Below are 16393 nucleotides of genomic sequence, written 5' to 3' on the forward strand. Positions count from 1 at the left end.
ACCACTCTTATTTCAAGGATCTTACTTCATAACCAGTATTTTTATTTAATATTCTATATCTACTTTTTAGATTTAAAATGATTCCAAAATTTTAATATGCTATACTGAATTGACCAATCCCATGTTGATTTGGGATGAGGTTATTTTCAATATTTTTCTATTCTAAATCACATTGAAATGAACATACTTGTTTTACATTTGAGCACTTGTCCAATTAATAGGAGAAATTTCTAAAAGTGGAATTGGTAGGTCAAAGATATTTTTAAGCTTTATGATTTGTTGCAAAGTTGTGCTAAAAAAATAAGTGTGTACCCATTCAAAATTTTCTTCCAGTGAAGTATGAGTGTTCATTTGCACACTACTTTTCCCCAAGCATTCAATTTTGCTAATATTCATTAATCTATTAAGAAAACAGTGTGTCTCACTCTTGGTTTCATTAGAATTTCTGATTCATTGAGAGGTTGAATTTTTTTCTTATATTTTCAGTGGCTTATATATATATTTTTTAATAAATTTTTATTAATGGTAATGGGATGACATTAATAAATCAGGGTACATATATTCAAAGAAAACATGTCTAGGTTATTTTGTCATCAAATTATGTTGCAAACCCCTTGCCCAAAGTCAGATTGTCCTCCGTCACCCTCTATCTAGTTCTCTGTGCCCCTCCCCCTCCCCCTAACTCTCTCCCTCCCTCCCTCCCATGTCCTCCCTCCCCCCACACCCTTGGTAACCACCACACTCTTGTCCATGTCATTAGTCTCATTTTTATGTTCCACCAATGTATGGAATCATGTAGTTCTTGTTTTTTTCTGATTTGCTTATTTCACTCCTTATAATGTTATCAAGATCCCACCATTTTGCTGTAAATGATCTGATGTCATCATTTCTTATGGCTGAGTAGTATTCCATAGTGTATATGTGCCACATCTTCTTTATCCAGTCTTCTATTGAAGGGCTTTTTGGTTGTTTCCATGTCTTGGCCACTGTGAACAGTGCTGCAATGAACATGGGGCTACATGTGTCTTCACGTATCAATGTTTCTGAGGTTTTGGGGTATATACCCAGTAGAGGGATTGCTGGGTCATAAGGTAGTTCTATTTTCAGTTTTTTGAGGAACCACCATACTTTCCTCCATAATGGTTGTACTACTTTACAGTCCCACCAACAGTGAATGAGGGTTCCTTTTTCTCCACAGCCTCTCCAACATTTGCTATTACCCGTCTTGTTGATAATAGCTAATCTAACAGGGGTGAGGTGGTATCTCATTGTAGTTTTGATTTGCATTTCTCTAATAACTAATGAAGCTGAGCATCTTTTCATATATCTGTTGGCCATTTGTATCTCTTCCTGGGAGAAGTGTCTGTTCATGTCCTCTTCCCATTTTTTTATTGGATTGCTTGTTTGTTTGTTGTTGAGTTTTATGAGTTTTTTGTAAATTTTGGATATTAGGCCCTTATCTGAGCTGTCGTTTGAAAATATCAGTTCCCATATAGTTGGCTGTCTGTTTATTTTGATATCAGTTTCTCTTGCTGAGCAAAAACTTTTAATTCTGATGTAGTCCCATTCATTTATCTTTGCCTTCACTTCTCTTGCCATTGGAGTCAAGTTCATAAAATGTCTTTAAAACCCAGGTCCATGATTTTAGTACCTATGTCTTCTTCTATGTACTTTATTGTTTCAGGTCTTATATTTAGGTCTTTGATCCATTTTGAATTAATTTTAGTACACGGGGACAGGCTGTAGTCGAGTTTCATTCTTTTGCATGTGGCTTTCCAGTTTTCCCAACACCATTTGTTGAAGAGGCTTTCTTTTCTCCACTGTGTGTTGTTGGCCCCTTTATCAAAGATTATTTGACCATATATATGTGGTTTTATTTCTGGGCTTTCTATTCTGTTCCATTGGTCTGAGTGTCTATTTTTCTGCCAATACCATGCTGTTTTGATTATCGTGGCCCTATAATATAGTTTAAAGTCAGGTATTGTAATGCCCCCAGCTTCATTCTTTTTCCTTAGGATTGTTTTGGCTATTCGGGGTTTTTTATAGTTCCATATAAATCTGATGATTTTTTGTTCCATTTCTTTAAAAAATCTCATAGGGATTTTGATGGGAATTGCATTAAATTTGTATATTGCTTTGGGTAATATGGCCATTTTGATTATATTTATTCTTCCTATCCAAGAACAAGGAATATTTTTCCATCTCATTGTATCTTTTTCGATTTCCCTTAACAATGCTTTGTAATTTTCATTATATAGGTCCTTTACGTTCTTTGTTATGTTTATTCCTAGGTATTTTATTTTTTTTGTTGCAATCGTGAAGGGGATTATTTTTTTGAGTTCGTTTTCTAATATTTCATTGTTGGCATATAGAAAGGCTATGGACTTTTGTATGTTAATTTTGTATCCTGCGACCTTACTGTATTGGTTTATTGTTTCTAATAATCTTTTTGTGGAGTCCTTCGGGTTTTCGATGTATAGGATCATATCATCAGCAAAAAGTGATAGCTTTACTTCTTCTTTTCCGATATGGATGCCTTTTATTTCTTTGTCTTGTCTGATTGCTCTGGCCAGAACTTCTAGCACCACGTTGAATAAGAGTGGAGAGAGTGGACAACCCTGTCTTGTTCCTGATTTAAGGTAGAAAGTCCTCAGTTTTATGCCGTTTAATAGGATGTTGGCTGATGGTTTATCATATATGGCCTTTATCATGTTGAGATATTTTCCTTCTATACCCATTTTGTTGAGAGTCTTAAACATAAAATTGTGTTGTATTTTATCAAAAGCCTTTTCTGCATCTATTGATAAGATCATGTGGTTTTTGTTCTTTGTTTTGTTGATATGGTGTATTACGTTAACTGTTTTGCGTATGTTGAACCATCCTTGAGATTCTGGGATGAATCCCACTTGATCATGATGTATTAATTTTTTAATATGTTGTTGTATTCGGTTTGCCAGTATTTTGTTTAGTATTTTAGCATCTGTATTCATTAGAGATATTGGTCTGTAGTTTTCTTTCTTTGTGCCATCCTTGCCAGGTTTTGGTATGAGGGTTATGTTGGCCTCATAAAATGTGTTTGGAAGTATTGCTTCTTCTTCAATTTTTTGGAAGACTTTGAGTAGAATAGGAACCAAGTCTTCTTTGAATGTTTGAGAGAATTCACTAGTATAACCGTCTGGGCCTGGACTTTTATTTTTGGGGAGATTTTTAATAGTTTTTTCTATTTCCTCCCTGCTGATTGGTCTGTTTAGGCTTTCTGCTTCTTCATGACTCAGTCTAGGAAGGTTGTATTGTTCTAGGAATTTATCCATTTCTTCTAGGTTGTTGTATTTGGTGGCATATAATTTTTCATAGTATTCTACAATGATTCTTTGTATTTCTATGATGTCTGTGGTGATCTCTCCTCTTTCATTTTGGATTTTATTTATTTGAGTCCTGTGTCTTTTTTCCTTGGTGAGTCTTGCCAAGGGTTTGTCAATTTTGTTGATCTTTTCAAAGAACCAGCTCCTTGTTTTATTGATTTTTTCTATAGTTTTTCTGTTCTCTATTTCATTTATTTCTGCTCTGATTTTTATTATCTCCTTTCTTCGGCTGGTTTTGGGTTGTCTTTGTTCTTCTTTTTCTAGTTCCTTAAGGTGTGAAGTTAAGTGGTTTACTTCGGCTCTCTCTTGTTTGTTCATATAGGCCTGAAGTGATATGAACTTTCCTCTTATTACTGCTTTTGCTGCATCCCAGAGATTCTGATATGTCGTATTTTCATTTTCATTTGTCTGTATATATCTTTTGATTTCTGCACTTATTTCTTCTTTGACCCATTCATTTTTTAGAAGTATGTTGTTTAGTTTCCACATATTTGTGGGTTTTTCCCCCTCTTTTTTGCAGTTGAATTCTAGTTTCAAGGCTTTATGATCAGAAAATATGCTTGGTACAACTTCGATTTTTCTAAATTTGCTGATGTTGTTTTTGTGGCCCAACATATGGTCAATTCTTGAGAATGTTCCATGTACACTAGAGAAAAATGTATACTCTGTCGCTTTGGGATGAAGTGTCCTGTAGATGTCTATCATATCCAGGTGTTCTAGTATTTCATTTAAGGCCACTATATCTTTATTGATTCTCTGTTTGGATGACCGATCTAGAGCCGTCAGCGGTGTATTGAGGTCTCCAAGTATGATTGTATTTTTGTCAGTTTTTGTTTTAAGGTCAATAAGTAGCTGTCTTATATATTTTGGTGCTCCTTGGTTTGGTGCATATATATTAAGGATTGTTATGTCTTCTTGATTCAACTTCCCCTTAATCATTATGAAATGACCATTTTTGTCTCTGAGTACTTTTTCTGTCTTGTAGTCAGCATTATTAGATATGAGTATTGCTATGCCTGCTTTTTTTTGGGTGTTGTTTGCTTGGAGTATTGTTTTCCAGCCTTTCACTTTGAATTTGTTTTTATCCTTGTTGCTTAGATGTGTTTCTTGTAGGCAGCATATAGTTGGATTTTCTTTTTTAATCCATTCTGCTACTCTGTGTCTTTTTATTGGTAAGTTTAATCCATTTACATTTAGTGTAATTATTGACACTTGTGGGTTCCCTACTGCCATTTTATAAATTGCTTTCTGTTAGTTTTGTATCTAGTTTAATTCTTCTCTTTTGTTTTTCTATCATTTGTTTTTGTTTGTTTGTGTTCCATACTTCTTTCCTCTGTTGCTACCTTTTTTAAGTCGAGTGTTTTTGTGGTGGTTTTTTTAAGGGTGGTTACCATTAAGTAATGAAAAGGGTACCTACCATATTCATTGTAGTACCCTATCTTATAAGTATTTCTGCACTTCATCATCCTTTGCTACTGTTAATCTCCATCCTCTCCCCCCTTTTTTTCCTTTGTTGTCACAGTTTAAGTTTGGTTTTATTGTGTTCTTGGTGGAGCTGTTACTTGTGGTGTTGTTTTCTTTTGTTCTTTGAATCTGGTTGGAAAACCCCCCTTAGTATTTCCTGGAGTGGGGGCTTTCTGTTGATAAATTCTCTCATCTTTTCTGTATTTGTGAATGTTTTTATATCTCCTTCAAACTTGAAGGATAGCTTTGATGGGTATAGTATTCTTGGCTGAAAGTTCCTCTCTTTCAGGGCTTTAAATATTGGGTTCCACTCTCTTCTAGCTTGTAGAGTTTCTGCTGAGAAATCTGATGATAATCTAATACGCCTTCCTTTATATGTTGTACTCTTCTTTTCCCTGGCTGCCTTGAGAATTTTTTCTTTGTCATTGGTTTATGTCATCTTTATTATGATGTGCCTTGGAGTGGGTTTGTTGGGGTTAAGAAAACTTGGTGTTCTGTTTGCTTCTTGAATTTGAGGCTTTAGTTCCTTCCACAGGCTTGGGAAGTTCTCGTCTATTATTTGTTTGAGTATATTCTCCATTCCATTTTCTTTCTCTTCTCCCTCTGATATACCTATTATTCTTATGTTATTCTTTCTGATGGAGTCAGACAATTCCTGTAGGGCTTTCTCATTTTTTATTATTTTTGAGTCTCTTTCTTCTTCTCTCTGTTGTGCCTCAAGTTGTTTGTCTTCTATTTCACTAATCCTATCTTCAATCTGGGCTGTTCTGTTAGCTAAGGTTGTTACCTCATTTTTCAGCTCATGAATTGAGTTTTTCATTTCTGTTTGATTTGTTTTTATAGTTTCAATTTCCTTGGTAATATATTCTTTGTGTTCATTGAGTTGTTTTCTGATCTCCCTATATTGCCTTTCTGTGTTTTCTTGTATATCTCTGAGTATTTTTAAGATTTCTATTTTAAATTCTCTGTCATTTAGCTCCAAGGCTTCCAATATGTTAAGTCTTTTCTCCATAGATTTTTCCACATCTATTTGTGTTACCTCTCTTTCTTTTGTATCCATAATATTCGATTTCCTCTTTCTTATCGGCATCTGAGGGTGGTCTTATTGATAGCACTAATTAGAATTAATAAAGAGTAAAAAGAAAAAAAAAAAAAAGGGTAAAACACCCCACAAAAAAAAAACAGTAATAACTTATTATTTCCCCCTTTTTTCTCTCTTCTGTTTCCCTGCTCTCCCCTCCTCAGGGAAATATCGTGCCTATAATGGAGGGCCTGATTTGGGGTGAAGAGTTCAAGGGGCAAAAAAAGGGAGTAGGGACCTACTAAATGCAAAAAAAAAAAAAAGGAAGAAAATCTTAGACAAGCATAAGATGATTTGCTTGTAAGTGATGGTCAACTAAGAGATATAATGAGAGGGATAAGAGGGAATCAGAAAAAAGGACCAAAAAAGAATAATAAAGAAGAAAAAATAAAAATAATAAGTAAAAATCTGTTGTATTAAGTGGAGCGAAGACTAAATACAATGTAGACCTTGGGTTGGGAGGACCCAAAATGCCACAAAAATAAACAAACAAGAGAAAAAAAAATAAAAACAAAAGCAAAAAAGAGAAATAAAACCAAAAAAAAGCCTTGAGTCCCAAATTAACTAATTTGTTCGTGATTGAGGATTATATGGGAGGAAAGTAGAATGAGAAAAGAAAAAACAAATAGAAAGGAAAAAATAAGAAAAAGAGAAAAACGAAGGAAGAAATAAAATAGGAGGAGAAAAAAACAAAATAAAGCAAGACAAAAAAAAAAACAAAAGAGGAGAGAGTGAGAGTTAAGTGTTTTGGAGTATAACCTTAAAGAAGGGTGAGGATGAAGAAGAAAAATAAAATGCAACACTCATGGGTAGTGTAGTTCAAGAAAGGGGAAGCATAAGATGGGCAGAGAATAGAAGGACCGAGGTGGAGGAAATAAAGGCAAAAAGATAGAAGAAACAAGCAACAACAACAACAACAACAAAAAAAAATTAGTGGATCAAGTTGTAAAGTCTGTGGGTTTTTCTTGATTTTGAGAGGTTAACTTCTTCCTTTTTCTTTTCTCTCCCTCTTGCTAGTCGGTGACTCTGTACCCCAGGCTCTGCCCCTGTGTCACTCTTAGTTAGGGATTTGCAGTTGATGGGATTCTATGGCAATGTCATATAATTGGCTTTAGTCTTGCTGGAAGTAAAGGCTTGTTGGCGTTTGCAGGGTCCAACGATGAGAGAGTTTGCTTTCCTGGATTCTCTCTCCTAGTCCCCCCTTTCTGAATTAGCAGCCTGGTGATCCAGCTATAAGGCTGCAACTGCTTCTGCCTGGGGAGTAAGAGGCTCAAAGAGCTGGGAAATCCCCACTCTGTCCCCACTCAGTGCAAGGCTTTGGGAAAGGCTCTGAGAGTCAGGGCCTCCAGTGTAATCAGGCGGGGGTGGGAGTCAATTGTTGTCAAGGTGACTGTTCAGCACCTATCATTTAGTTGGACCTCTCAACCCAGGCTTTCCACACTTTGTAGCCTGTTTTTGCAGGGAAGAAGAGGCACTAGTCTCTGCTTACGACTAGTGTAGTATAGACCTTATTATCTGCCAAGTCCTTCTTGTTAGCGTTTATCCCTGAATATGGAGGCTCTATCAATCAGAAGTTGCCCCCGCCCCTTTAGCGAGAGGCACTAAAAAATATCACGCCTCTTGTCTTGGATCGCTGAACTGAGAGAGATCTTATCAATTAGAACCGAGGGTGCGCAGATTTTATGGGTTAAGCTAATTTCAGTGATTGGGTCGCAGCTGTGTTTCCGAAGGTATTTTAGGCTGCCTGCGCGCGCCCCTCCCCCAACGCTTGATTGTTAGCTTGAATGGCTGGGTGAGGTGCCCCGCCCACGGAGAGAATCTCCCAAGCCTCTCCCGCTCGCCCCGCCGCTGGCAGCTGGACCGCACCAGGCGCAGGATAATGGAGCCCCCTGGGTGTGCGGGCCAGTAGGGCGCCCTGGGCGCGTGGAATGCCCAAGGCACGCGCGCGAATGGGGCGCTCAGGGCACCGGTGGCCGGCGACCCCCACTCGCAGTGTGCGGGCCGCTGTGAACGTCAGCAGTGCTCAACCGGACCGGGCGCGCGCGCGCGGCGGCTCATGGCGGCCGCTCGCGGTGGCGGTTCGCGGGGGCTCGCGGCAGCTCGCGGTGGCGGTTCGCGGGGTTTCGCGGCGGCTCGCGGGCTCGCGGCGGCTCGCGGTCGGCCGCTCGCGGTGGCTTGCGGTTCCCAAGTATATGGGCTGACTCACCGCGGGCGCACTCCCTGGCGGCTTGAATGAGCGTCGCTGCGGTAGCTTCCTCCACACCCTCGTCTCTCAGATTCAAGTGATAACAGTCCTTTTGCTTTCAGTTTGTGTGGAACTCCGGAATGCTCCGAGGATAAATTTTTCTGTTTCTAGTTGATAAATTTGTTTTGATTTAGGGGAGAGCTGTTGGTTGCGCTTCTCACGGCGCCATTTCCGTGACGTCACTGATATTTTTATTTTTGATATGTGTATGTGTTGAGTGTGTGTGCAGTGTGTACTACCTGTTCATGTTCCTTATATTTCCATTTGGAGTATTAGACTTTTCCAACTCTAAAGATACATAATTCATTTTGATTTTTCTTTTTCTGACACCTCATTTTGAATCTGTAGAACCATCTAACTAGAGTTATTTAGCCTTATCTGACATAAGCACCTTATCTATCCTACGCTGCCACAAACATAATGTGTAGCCTTACATTTTGTTTTACTCACCTAGTACAAGAAATGGTAAATTTGCAACTATGGTCACAAATGGCACTCCACAGTACAGTATCAGGCCAAAGCCACTCACCACTGCCAAGGCAACAGAAGTCACTCCAAAGACTCCAACACAGATTTTGTTTTGTGCACAGTCACACCTGTAAATTTGGGGGAAAAAATGGAATTTGTGGTGATAACTTTCATACTAAAAATCCATCAGTTCATAACATTGTTAACTTGGACATGTATTGAGAAACCTCTTGGGCAGTAATTCCCCTACGTGCCTGATGGAGACCTTTAATTCCCATGCACTATGAAAGCCAACTGGGAAATAAGAGGATGCAGAAAAGTTGGGAATCTGTTCTCTTACCAGACTTCCCTGGGTGATTCTTACATAGTAGCCAAATGCTGATCTACCGGCTGACATTTCAGAACCTCATAGTTATGCTAAAATACTACAGATTGTTAATTTTAATTGTACTTAATGTACATATTATATTAGTTTCAGGTGGTAAAATCCAAGTGATCTGACATTTATATAACTCACAAAGTGATCACCTCAATAAATCTAGAACTCACCTTACACCGTACATAGCTACTGCCGTATTATTGACTATATTCCCTATGCTGGACTTAACATCCCCATGTCTGTTCTGTAACTCTCAATTTGTACTTAATCCTTTCACCTATTCACCCATCCCTTTAACCCCCCTCTCATTTGCAACCTTCAAAATGTTCTTTGTATCTGAGTCTGTTTGTTTTGCTTATTCACTTATTTTAAGATTCTATGTTTAAGTGAAATCATGGCATTTGTCATTCTGTGTCTGACTTATTTCACTCAGCACAATACTTTCTAAATCGATCTGTTCTGTTGCACATGGCAAGATTTTATTCTTTTTCTTTTATATGGCTATTGATGTGTAATTAGGTTGCTTCCATATTTTGGCTATTGTAAGTAATGCGGCACTGATCATATGGATGCACGTATATTTTTGAATTAGTGTTTTGAGTTTCATCAGAATACTCAGAAGGGGAATTGCTGGGTCCTTCTTTGTCTCTTGTTACAGCCTTTGTTTTAAAGTCTTTTGTTTGGTTTAAGTATTGCTACCCAAGCTTTTTGTTTGTTTGTTTTGATGTTCTTGAAATACCGTTTTTCATCCCTTCAGTCTGTGTGTGTCTTTCAATCTGAAATAAATGTTTGTAGATAGCGTATGTAAGGGTCTCATTTTTTATCCATTCAACCGCCATATATCCTTCAATGAAGTGTTTAATTCATTTGCATTTCAAGTAATTATCGATAGTTATGTGTTTATTACAATTTTACTATTTATATTTTTTCTTTTTTTTTCTTTCCTAAAAAAGACCCTTTAACATTTCTTGTAATACTGAATTGGTTGTGATGAACTGCTTTAGCTTTTTCTTATCTGGGATGCTCTTTATCTGTCCTTAGAATCACAGTGGTAGTTTTTCTGGGTAGAATAATTATAGCTATAGGTCCTTGCTTACCATCACTGAATATTTCGTGCCAATCCCTTCTGGCCTTCAAAGTTTCTTTGAGAAATCAATTTACAGTCTTAATGGGAGCTCTGTTGTAGGTAACTACCTTTCTCCTGCTTTTAAGATGCTCTTTGTCTTTAACCTTTGGTATTTTAATTATGATGTATCTTGGTATGGGCCTCTTTGCAGTCATCTTGTTTGGGTCTCTGTGCTTCTTGGGCTTGTATGTCTACTCCCTTTACCAGATTAGAAAAAGTTTCTGTTTTTTGTTTTTTCTGTTTTATTTTATTTTAATTTCTTAACATTATTTTTTCAAAATCATAGGTTTTCAATTACTTGCTCTTTTCTCCTTCTGACACCCTCATGATGCAAATGTTACACTTGAAATTGTCCCTTTAAACTTTCCTTGTTTTGTTTTTTGGATTTCTTTTTCCTTTTTCCTGTTGTTATTAGGTGTTTTCTACTACATTATCTTCCAAATCACTGATTCTGTCATCTGCTCCATCTACTTTACTGCTGATTTCATATAATATAGTCTTCATTTCTGACCCATTCTTTTTATGATTCTTATCTCTCTGTTGAAGTTTTCACTAAGTTCATCTATTTTTCCCCTAAGTTCATTGAGGATCCTTATAACCAGTGTTTTGAATTCTGCATCCATAGATTGCTCGTCTCCATTTTAGTTCTTTTTTGGGAGTTTTGTTCTGTTCTTTCCTTTGGGACATATTTCTTTGTCTCCTCATTTTGGCAGCCTCCTTGTGTTTTCTATGCATTAGGCAGAGCTGCTACATCTCCTGGTCATTGTAGACTGGCCTTATATAGTAGGTGTTCTGTAGGCCTAGTGGGGCAAGCTCCCTATTTGCTAGACCTAGGTACTACTCTCAGTGAGCTGTATGCAATATCCAGTTGTAGTTGAGCATTGATTGCTATTGGCATACCAATGAGAGAAATTGACCCCCTGGCCAATCTGCTGTGCAGGAACTGACCCCACTGAGCAGGACTCACTTTAGCAGGTCTCTGATGTGTTGCTCAGGGAGGTGGTTGGGTGCTGCTCCAGCACGGTCTGAAGCTGGCCATCAGGAGGGGCCTAGTTTGGGGGCCTCCCAAGAAGTTCAGGCCAATGGCAGCTACCTGTGCCCTGACTGAGGAAAATCCACAGCATGAGCCAAGACAGGTGGTTTTGTGGAAAAACCACTCAAAATGGCTTGGGTGTACCTAAGTTGGGGGCAGTGGGGTCTTAGTAAATCACCAGAAGAAGGTAACATTGTGAGCCAGGTTAATGGAGACTCAGATGGCGCCACCTACTGGCTCTGTGGAGGAGGACTCAGCAAAGGAACAGTGGCCTCTGCCAACACTTCTGTCTCAGATAAAGCTGCCCCTGCAGCCTTTGCTGGATAACTCAGTTTCTCCCTGTATATTTCTGAAGCCGTTTGAACTGCTTGCTGCCCCAGCACTGGAGCTCAGAGTGAGTGGGTCTGAGTAAGTTCATGCACAGGCCCTTTAAGAGGAACTGCCTGCAACGCCAGTAGTTCTTTGTGTCACTCAGCCTCAATCCTATCTGGTTTTCACAGCCAGAAGTTATGAGGACTTCTCTTCCCAGCACTGGAACCCTTGGGCTGGAGAATCTGGTATGGAGCTGGGAACCCTTGCTCCTCAGGGTGAACTTCTACAGCCAAGGTATACCTCCCAATTTTAACCACCACATGTGGGTACAGGACCAACCCATTTTCTAATCTCTGCCCCTCCTACTACTCTCAAGGTGACTTTTTCTTTATAATCCTCAGTTATAGGACTTCTGTTCAATGTGATTTCAGATTCTGAATGATGGTGGTTCTGGAGTTCAAAAGTAATTTTGACGTGGTTGTTGGAGAATGAGAATACCACATTTACCTACTCTGCTATCTTGGCCAGAAACCTGTATTTTAATATTTCTCAACCTACTGGTGCTATGAGTTAAATTCAAGGCCTAAAATCAACATTAAATGCACAAATTCTAGGAATGAAAGTCAATTTTTTGTTACAAATAAATTTTTATTAAAATGAAACTTTTTAAAACAACATTGTTCTTTATAAAAGTTTAAGATAAGAAAGTTGGCCCTGGCTGGTTGGCTCAGTGGTAGATCGTCGGCCTGGCGTGCTGAAGTCCCGGGTTCGATTCCCGGCCAGGGCACACAGGAGAAGCGCCCATCTGCTTCTCCACCCCTCCCCCTCCCTTCCTCTCTGTCTCTTCCCCTCCCACAGCCAAGGCTCCATTGGAGCAAAGATGGCCCGGGCGCTGGGGATGGCTCCTTGGCCTCTGCCCCAGGCCATATAGTGGCTCTGGTCGGGACAGAGTGACACCCCAGAGGGGCAGAGCATCGCCCCCTGATGGGCAGAGCGTCGCCCCCTGGTGGGCGTGCCGGGTGGATCCTGGTCGGGCGCATGCCAGAGTCTGTCTGACTGTCTCTCCCCATTTCCAGCTTCAGAAAAATACAAAAAAAAAAAAAAAAGTAACAAAGGCCTGACCAGGCAGTGGTGCAGTGGATAGAGCATCAACCTGAGATGCTGAGGACCCTGGTTTGAAACCCCGAGGTGGCCTGCTTGAGCGCTAGCTTGAGCACGGGCTCATCAGCTTGAGTGCGGGGGTCGCTGCCTTGAGCGTGGGATTATAGATATGACCCCATGGTCACTGGCATGAGCCCAAAGGTCGCTTACTTGAAGCCCAAGGTCACTAGCTTGAAGCCCAAGGTCACTAGCTTGAGTCCAAGGTTGCTGGCTTGTGCTCAAGGTTGTTGGCTTGAGCAAGGGTCACTGACTCAGCTGGAGCCCCCAGTCAAAGCACATATGAGAAAGCAATCATTGAACAACTAAAGTGATGCAACAAGATGCTTCTCATCTGTCTTCCTGTCACTGTCTGTTCCACTCTCCCTCTCCCTCTCTCACTAAAAATTTTTTTTTATAAAAGTAACAAAGATGAACATTGAAATCGGAAAGATTAATGTGGATAAATGTTACTTATGTTTTTTCCATTTTCTCTTTCAAATTTTTGGACCTTTTGGTGAAAATTTTTCAGAGGATTGAGGGAGAGATGTATATTATTGGCTATAGTGACACTAACTGGTTGACTTTTTAAATGACCTTTATTTTTATGTTCAGTAGACAATGGAAGATCTGAACATAGAACACTGTAGGAGATGGGTGAATATACTTGCAGATATGCCAGTTCCCAAGAAGGACCTCAGTTTAAGCCGTTTTCCAAATGACCTAGGGAGAGTCTTAGAACTTTAGATTTCCTGGACCCCAGCTCTGTAGATTCTGATTCAGTATGGTTGTAGTAAAGCTGCAGAATCAATGTGTCTAAAAATTTTCTATATGATTCCAATGCTCAGGGAGATTTGGGCATCACTGGCAGCAAAATGGTCAATTTTTTGAAATTTTTATTCACTTATCAGGAAAGGACTAAATTAGAAGTTATAACATTTAAATAACAATATATATGCTTGATGAGGGATTCACATATTCTTTGACAGGGGCCATAGTAAGGAATAGTTTACAGTGGATTTAAGAAGGGAAAGATTTTCCAGATTTTATCATAAATTGATCTAGTACTTGGAGTAAGTTTTGTCATTTCCAAAATGTCAGAAAATTTTGAAATAGTCAATATACTTAGAACTACTTGCTATAGAATAAAGTTCAATTTGGAGCATAAACTTTTTAAAAAGTCTTAGTCTTGTTCAAATAACTTCACTTCAAAGGGAATATATATGGAGCCCCAAAATGTATTTGAATAAAGATCTGCCTGAGCTAAATGCATGTAGACAAGAAAAACCATACACTGTATTTGATATAAGTGTGTGTGATGCCCTGGCTGGGTGGCTTGGTTAGAGCATAGTCCCAGTATACCAAGGTTGCAGGTTCTGTGCTCAGTCAGGACACAGACAGGAATCAACCAATGAGTGTATAAATAAGTGGAACAACGTATCAATGTTTCTCTCTCTCTCAATTAATTTTAAAAAATTTTAAGTTTATATGATACAGGCAGGATGCAAACATCTGAGGGACTGTCTAGAAGGCCCCATCCAGAAGAGAGATAAGAGATTCTCAGTGATAAAAAAGAATTAGAGTCAAGAGATGTCCAAGGAATATACAAAATCACTCACAGAAAAATTAGTTTTATATTTAAGCTCAGAGAAGGCATGTATTAGAGACCATCACAGTAGCATTTGTGACTTAAGAATTGTTGTGCAAAAAAAAATAAATCTTTATATTCTTCTCCTTGGACATGCTCCAACCCAGGAACTGGCTTAAGATAAAGAGGAAAAGAAAAAGTAATAAAATAGGGTAGCAATCCCTTTTTCCCTATTAAGGGTTATCCCATGCAGCATGCTCCAGATAAGAGAATGAGGGAAACATAAAGTTGCTTTGTGTTTAAATACACAGGTATATTTAAAATGTTAGTCACATAAGCATAAAAACGTTTTCAAAGACAAATATAAATCACTTTTTAGTTGCCTTCAATACAAGATTTTCTGCATTACTGTCCCAATTATTTGAAAGATACAGAAGAAGTTATACAAATTTGTATCTTCAGAAACAACTACCTAGTAGAAAATTTTTTCAATCCAGTCATTGGTAGACCCATACTCATTTTAAAAAATTCTTTATATTACTAATACTGAGTTTTGTTTTCTTTCTTTTCCCTTTCTTTCCTCCCTTCCTTCCTTCCTTCCTTCCTTCCTTCCTTCCTTCCTTCTCTCATTTTCTTCATCCTTCTTTCCTTTTTTTAAAATTTTTTGTTTGTTTGTTTCCTAGGGGATGTAGCTTTCCTTTTCAGAATAACAAAGTTAAGATGTAATTAGTTTGTTGGTTCTAAAGAGGTACCCACTGTGTTTAAGTCTCTACCCACTGGGGCCTCATGTTTCTCTGCCTTAAATCCAGAGAATTAAATTATATAAATTGTTTCCAAACGTATTTACTCATGAGAATCAACTAGAGAAAAACTTGAAATGTATATTCTCAGATTTAAGCCCCAGATCTTTAATTTAATAGGACTAGTCTTTACAATATGTCATTTTCGGGCTCTCTCATTGACTCTGACTTGAGAATCATTGGAATAATATAACCTTTGTGGTGCCTTCTACATGTAAATTCTATTGTTTGCTGACATTTTAGCTTTCTGATCATAAGAGCTTGAAATACCTTTATGTAATGCCTAGATAACAATTTTTAAGTGCTTAACAAGGTAAACCTCACATAAGTACAATTAGGACACCCAAGTCAATTTAATTTTTTATATAGCTAGAAGCACTTCTTCAAATTTATAGTAGAAATAAGAGCTTGTTTCTTAAATCTGTTAGCATATCTTCTTCCAAATGGAACAGTTAATCATAAGTACTACAATATGTCAGGTAAAAACATGCCAAATCAAACAGGACTAGTAAAATTTTCTTTTTACTATTCCATTTGAGTGCATACTATTCCTAATGGGTAAAATTTTTTAAATATCAAGTTTAAAAAGTAAAAGTTTAGCAGCAAAGGATGGAGTGGGAGTTTTCAAATTCTCATCTCCCACATAAACATAGACAAACAAGCATAAATCTTCAAAACGTATTCTATGAACTAGGAAAAACAGTGAAAAATAAAAGGGATGCATTTCAAAACAGGAAGATTTACATCCCTATCTCACCCCCTCTCTGGTATAGTACAAGTTACCTTATAGTGGCAGGTGTATTAAAATGGCCAGAGTCTTAAAGGAACAATAGTCTTCAAGAACAGCAACAGTCATGTTACTAGTATGGTACTATTTGCATTTATGGAGGGAGCAAAGATTTTATATGTAAAATATTTAAATGGCTGTTCTGACCTGTTTAGTGGCTACTTGAAGGACTGATGCAGGGCATGGCTCTGTTTTCTAGAACTCAGGTCAAGAAAGCTAGAAACACCATGAGTTGAATTAACCCTCATATATGTAAAAGATTACAGCCCAAATATATAAAAGACTGCCGAAAGCAAAAGGTAGGGAGTATTTCTCTGGGAATGTAGGATGTTCAAAAGCACCAGTGTACACTGGAGATTTTAGGAAATCACACAGAGCAAGTGTACACTCAGAAAAATAAAAAACCTGAGAAAACTCTAAGCTTCCCTCTGGGGCTGATCCCGGGCACAGTGTAAGCCTGGCTAAGTGTTCATGGAGGTTCCAGGTACACAGCCATTTTTCAAAGACTGGCAGAGCTCCTGGCACCCACAGAAGTCTTTGTCAAAACATTAGAAAAACAGGAGCTAAGGAACAGAGATATCAGTAACCATATAAACAAAGAATACAGTGTT

General features: G+C 38.4%; 1 pseudogene; it reads right to left on the reverse strand.

Annotated features, from left to right (window-relative positions):
• LOC136306592 (patched domain-containing protein 3-like) overlaps positions 1–16393 on the reverse strand; it is a 34622-nt pseudogene that overhangs the window by 9517 nt on the left and 8712 nt on the right.

The sequence above is a fragment of the Saccopteryx bilineata genome, chromosome 5, assembly GCF_036850765.1.
Source record: "Saccopteryx bilineata isolate mSacBil1 chromosome 5, mSacBil1_pri_phased_curated, whole genome shotgun sequence".
In the NCBI taxonomy this organism is placed as follows: domain Eukaryota; kingdom Metazoa; phylum Chordata; class Mammalia; order Chiroptera; family Emballonuridae; genus Saccopteryx; species Saccopteryx bilineata.